Here is a 6,452-nt window from a genome sequence, read left to right on the forward strand (position 1 = left end):
GGGTCTTGAATTTCTGCCAGCGCCTGAAGTTGTTGTAAACACTGTCCTGTGATGACATGTCCTCCTCAGGCGTGGCCTTGTCCTTGGATGTTGCCAGGCCTCCCTCCACGCATGACCTGTGTGATTGTGGTCCTGCATTCACAGGCCACATGATGGGGGCCTGGTGGACAAGTGGTGGTGGCGGTAGTGGCGGAAGACCCAGGAACCAGTTCCCCTCAGCAGCCTGGCTCTCAATTGTTGTTGGGGTAACAGCAACCTGGTTCACGCTGGGTGATACCAGCACAAGGGAACCAGGTTGCTGTGTGCCCCCTAAGTGCAGCCCTGGGGGCCTCCAGTTGACAGGGGCCTGAGAGACACTGTTAGTATTGTGTGGGGGCTGTGCCGTCCCAACCGGCACAATGCGGTGGGATGGCACAGCCCCTGAGAGGCCACAACCCCCATTGCCTGCCAGCAAAGGTGGCTGGTGGGAAGCAGGCATCAGCAGCAGAGGACTCCACTGATGGAGTACTGGAGTCACGATGGGGGGCAGGGTTTGCTGCCACATTGGCAGGTGTGCTGGGCCAGTGGCAAATTGGGGAGAGTTCAGGACTGCTCCTGTAGTTATGGGGAAGCTAGGGCTGGGGATCATGACCGGTGCCAGCACTGAAGATGCTGTGGAGAAAAAGAAAGTGGTGCATTAAGGAGGGAGATGGTACCAGAGGAAGGCTCTCAATTCCTGGGTGTCACTGAGAGTCATGGAAGGATTCTCATCAGGCCATGTTTGTGTGACAGGAACCTTCAGGAGTTTGCACAATTTCCTGCTCTCTCTCTCTGCTTGATAATTTTTCCATTAGAGCATTTTCCCACCTTTACAAGATTCCCTGACACCTCTCTGCTGAGAGCAACCAATCATCTTTCCTGGAAGTTTAGAAACCCCTGGGTGAGCATCTCGCTAGAAAACCCTTTTCTCTGCAAGTCATCTCCCAAGGCTGCAGTTACTTTGACCACTTTGGTAGCACCTTCCCCCTTAGCACACTCATTAAGGGGCTGGAAACCCATTCCAGTGACAGTTTCTATCTCCCCAAGTTCCCCCATGTAGGTTCCAAATTCATTCTAACCCAATCACCTCCTCAGTCTTCCTTTTCCCCATGCTCCTTATGAAAACTCCCTCTAAGATTTAGGCTAGTGGCATCCAATCCCTCAGTACCAACTCACAAGCAAGTTTCATGACCCTGAAGAAATGACACAGCACTGAAGCATTTCCCTCAAACTCTCCTAGGACACCACCATCACACCATCCCTCCACTGCTAATAAACCATGTTGATGTGCGCTGTCTCTCTTCTAGAAGGAATTGATCCAGGGGCTCCCACCCTTTTCTTGACCAGTATATTTACAGGACGTGTTTTTAGGTCCCTCTCAACTGCTCCCCTTATTCTGCCACAGGATTCCCTAGCTTCAATAGGTGAGGTGATGGGGGGAAGACTAGGACTATCTACCGCATTTTCTTCAGCTCCATCATTTATCCCCAGGGGTGAGGCAATTTAAATTTGAGATGAATTAAAGGGAGACAGAGAGAGACCATGTTCTTGACCTGCAGGCTTACCTGCACTTGAAGGCATCGCCATAGGTTTGGACACTAGCCAAGACAGTCTGGCAGCCTCCATAGTGCGACAGACCAAACTGTCTCGAGGAGCTGCTAAGGGTCCAAGTCAACTGGGAAAATTTAAAAGTAAACAGGGTGGAATGAGGTCAAGACATTCTGCAGTGTGGGGGAAGGGCAGACCATCAGGGATAGGATAGGTAGCAACATTCCATAAAGGGCCAGTGGACAAAACCCTCAGATTCCCTTCAAATAATAGATTAGCAAGATTATTGGTGTTTCTGTAGGCATTTTTAAAGGTTTTCCTGAGATCATAGCACCACCAAAGTGGTATGAACTGATGTCCCCTTTCTGTAGTTCACTTTCAGCCAACCTGTTTTTTTTTCTCCCCAAATTGCATTCCTCTTCAGAGGCAGGCTCCTTAGCAATTTCACCAATGGTCGCACTTTCTGAACAAAACTCCACACATAATTTCAGGGAAACACTGGAACTGATGGCAAGAGGAGGATGGGTTTGATAATGACATGGTCTTATGAGATCCAGTGTATTTGCTTGCTGTGTGCACATCATTCTTCAGATAGCAGTCCTCATGTCTCTTAAGATGGTGCAGTTCTGTTAAAAAAAAAAGACGGTGCATTTCTGAAATGCATTCTCTACCACCATCACTTAATGATGACCCTTTGTTGGAAAGACCTTGATCATGTAGGAACCACAAATGACCTACAGGACCCAAAAAGCACTCACTTCTTTTTGGTTCTGAGAGTTTTTATTTGCAGTACAGAGACACAAGTGTGTTTGACGTTTCTCTCACAAAACACAGTCATCAGTTCCTGTGTTTCAAAATGATAGGAACTAGAACTCATATTTTGTGTTGCCACAAAACTGCCTGGCCAGAAAATTGTTCAAAGAGATGTGGAGTGACTGTCTAGAGGATGGCAACAAAATCTTCTGTGTGACAAATTTCTCTATGTGAGAGAGGATCAAATTGTTCCCATATTATTTGGGAAGTGGGTAAAAATTGGCCAAGGTGGTCAAGTTGATTAAAAGTATAACAAAAATTTGCAAAGCAAACATTTCTGAATCAACATTTACTGGGAGATCTCTATGTGTCAAACAAAGGGAAAGAGTAGGACAGTATCTAGGAATAGAATCAGACAAACCTGGTGTTAAGAGAGGTTTCCAGCTCTGAAATTCTGTGCCAGGAGTGTTCTTCAATGGAATTTTGCAGACACACAGGGTTTGATCGACATGAAAAACGGTGGGACAAATGCATCCAGAGCACTCTCCTAAGATGAGTCGACACTGCTTTAGGGTGGACTGTGTAAGTCTGTCAGGTAGGATGGTGTCTAATTGCACGGTGGCATGGTACTGATGTTGCAAATCCTGAGTGATCAAGTCCAACATGCTGGGTTTAAGGAGGGAGTGTCGCAAAGATACCACCAGGAGGCATTACATGGGGAATGTCTAAGAGTAGCTGAGACCCCCTATTTCCTTCACTTTGAAAGGGCGCGCGGGACCCAACTAGTCCTAATTGCGCATGCGTGTGTGTTAGGGATGGGCGGGGGCGGCTCTCGCTCGCACGCCATCGCGTGGCCGTGGCAATCTCCACTGCCCTTCAACTGTCGCCAGCATCCGTTGCTGATGCGGTGATGGAGACCCACAGGCACGAGCACAGAGGACCTCGTCCAAACCGTCCTGCATCCCATGGTGGACTCCAAAATCCGTTAGAACTATGGAAGAAAATGTGACGCTTCACGGATATGTAGGACCTGGCAGCCTCCTCACGGGTGAGACGTTTTGCTTTCTGCTTTCCGAAGCATATCGCACTTTGTCTGTTTTGAAGTGTTCTCCTTTCCTTGCTGGGGCTTGGGGTGACTGCAACTCTGGGAAGCTCACATCAGCTCGGTGTTCTCCTGGTGAGGTAGTCTAATGCATTTCATTTTCTCTCTTCCGTTGGGTGGATGATCAAAGATAGAGTTAGAATGTTGAAGATTTCCTCAGCAGCCCTCAATGCCTTCAGCCTCCCTGGGATGCACCCAAGATTTTTCTTGGTCTGGCTCATTATGCTGATCTATTTCTTCCCAGGAACCCTCAGTACCGCACGAGGCAGGCTTGGCTTGTGCAGGATGATGAAGAGACAGCACTCCCACTAGGTAATTAGCTTCTTATGCTTTCGATCTTTGCCTCCCAAAGTTCATGTGTTAAAGACTTAGATCCCAGCCAAAGACCTTATTTGGTACTGGCCACCTTTTCAGAGGGGTGAGCCTAGTGCAATGAAAATAAGATATTTAGATATCTTATTATTGATCAGTGCAATAAATAATAAGTTATTCACATCAGATATGTAACTTTCAGGATGGATTGGCACCCCAGCCGTACTCTCTGTGTCTCTGCTTCATGGCCACCATGAAGTGAGCTGTATTTCTCACCATGTGGACTGCACTATGATGGACTGCCCCTCCACAGGCTTGAATGCATCATCACATCAGGCTGCCATGCATCAGGGCCAAGTGACTACGGAATGAAATCTTTGAAGCTCTGATTTAAAATAAATTCTTTTTATCCATTAATGATGTATATTTCGATTATTTTTTCATCATGACAATAGCTGGATAACTGAAAATTGGTAAACAGAGTGTAATTCTTGCTGTGGCTATATCTGACTGTGTATTTCAGAAGCCTGGGTGACTGACTTGCTTGAGCATTGTGCACGTTTGTTGCAGCAGACTAGATGAAGCCTTCAGTGCTGGAAGCAGAGGTTAATGGGTGAGTAGAGTGGAATCTCTGAGGAGGAGAATGCTGACATGAATGCACTCACAAGGTTTCAATTAGGATCAAGGACTCTACTAGGAATTGGACTAGAGGCTACTCATTTGCATTCTGGCACAAAACTTGTTTACACTTTGTCCATTCACCAAGTGTTTGTGTGACAATACATTTCAATGTGGCAGACTAATTAATCTGTTGAAGCAATTTCATTTAGTGTCTGAAAAGTGTGATGCTGGTTCCTTTTAGCCAAATTTATAGTGATATTTGCACACTAATGGCATAGCACTAATATTTTCAAATGTAGCCAAGTGGTAGTGATGTGAAATTGAGGCCAAGCAGAGTGTGATAGCTGATGAGGTTAGTGTCATAAAATAAACCAGTTCCTTTGTGCTGCTTGAAAATGCTTTCAGGGCATCTTGGGAACTAACACCCCCCACTTGTTAGAGTATCATAGCATGCCTTTTTGAGAAAAGAGCCTTGGGGCATGCTTGCTTGCACAGGGTCAACCAGAAAATTGTTTCCTTCTTTAGTCATCAGTAAACAAGAAACCTTAGAGGCTATGATCAACGTGCTCTGAACTACTTAACATGGTCCATGTCATGCTTTTGTTATTGCTTGGCATTGTCCACATACGTGCTGGTATTGCAGGCATTCCGAATGCAAGAGCTGTGGGGTCATATAGGTTTCCACTGAAATTTCAGAGGAAATCCTACAGGTGAGGCAGTCTGTGGCCCAGTCTCTGTCCCTGTAACTACCCAAGAAGGGCCATGAGTGAAGCTGTGAGAGTGAACAAAAGTTGCCATGGAGACTCAGGAAATTAGAGATGCCAGGAAACTTGAATGCTTGATGGGGAAGCCAAGGTAGCCAGAAGATGAAAGCTATGTTCGTGAAGACCTTGTCTACCCCTCTTCCACAAAGTTTATGCTATGTCTTCTTGGAATGACATCTCAGTCTCAAGCATCCTAAAGACTGTCCTGGCTGTGGAACTAGAATCTCAGGGATGCAGTGATGTCACAGATCACTTGAGGTTTTGGACCAGATTTGGGTTTCCTAAGTCTGGAATAAAAATCCTGGAATGATGAGCTAGCAGACGCAGACCCACAGGTGGTCACAACAGACTGGAAGCTAACCTGAGAGGATTGGGTTGCTTCCCCCTTAGAGCAGGGGTTTTGTTTGTTTGGATGGCATGTGTTGGTTAGTCTGTTTTCTTTGTTGTTTTAGGGAAGGGGTTTATAGCAGCAAAAACCATAAGGAGAGAAGGATGTTCGTGTGGTGACTGAGAAGCTCTCCTGTGCTGACAGTGGGTTGTCCATTCTCGTCCTCTTCCGAGTCATTCAGTACAACTGTGCCAGTTTCATGATCAGGAGTGTCCCCACTCTGTCATGTGCCTAACTTCGAGGCAGGTGGACACCAAAAAACTGGTGTAGAACTCCCACCCTGGTCTTCACCCTCAAAGTAGGGTTGGACCTATGATCAGTGAAGCTGGGCTTTCTGGAAGAGCTAGACAGAGGACTTCCAGCACAGCAGGTAGAATAAATATCCTCCTGCAAATAGTATTGTGAGTTCAGCTTTGAATGACTTTGTTTCCCACAATTCACATGTAGAAATCCTGACCTTCAAAGAGAGGGTATTCGGTGATGGAGATATTTGCATGGAATCTAGGATTAGATGAGTTCATAGAGCTAAGCCTCCCACATGCAATAGTGCCCTCGCAGGAACAGGACTGGCAGTCAACGTTCTCTTAGCTATGTGAACACCAAGGAGAGGTTGCTTATCAGAAGAGGACACAACATATGGAATCTGTTGGCATATTGATCTGGGATTTCCAGGCTCTAGAATCGTGGGAAGGGAATGTTTTTGGTTTCCACCCATAAGTCTAAAACCATAGGCATGCTGGCCGAGCTGACTGACACAATACCCAGGATGGCCTGTGTCCTAAATCCACATTTGGGCTCATAGTAAATGTGGAACCCACTGTGATCCTTCATCTACTGTACGAGTGTGATGATTATTCAAGAATGAAGATTCACTGCACTCACGTGGGCATGATGATCCAGGGGGATGTGACAGTTCTATTTCCGAGTATGTGGCTCTCCTGCCTGA

The 6,452-nt window shown here is 46.5% G+C and overlaps 1 long non-coding RNA gene across 1 annotated transcript; it reads left to right on the forward strand.

Annotated features, from left to right (window-relative positions):
• Positions 1–595: 595 nt before the first annotated feature.
• LOC141424099 (uncharacterized) lies at positions 596–4,151 on the forward strand. Its single transcript, XR_012448940.1, has 3 exons — positions 596–3,367; positions 3,666–3,733; positions 3,936–4,151. It is a non-coding gene; the product is annotated as an uncharacterized lncRNA (long non-coding RNA).
• Positions 4,152–6,452: the final 2,301 nt, after the last annotated feature.

This window comes from Castor canadensis, chromosome 6, assembly GCF_047511655.1.
Source record: "Castor canadensis chromosome 6, mCasCan1.hap1v2, whole genome shotgun sequence".
In the NCBI taxonomy this organism is placed as follows: Eukaryota; Metazoa; Chordata; class Mammalia; order Rodentia; family Castoridae; genus Castor; species Castor canadensis.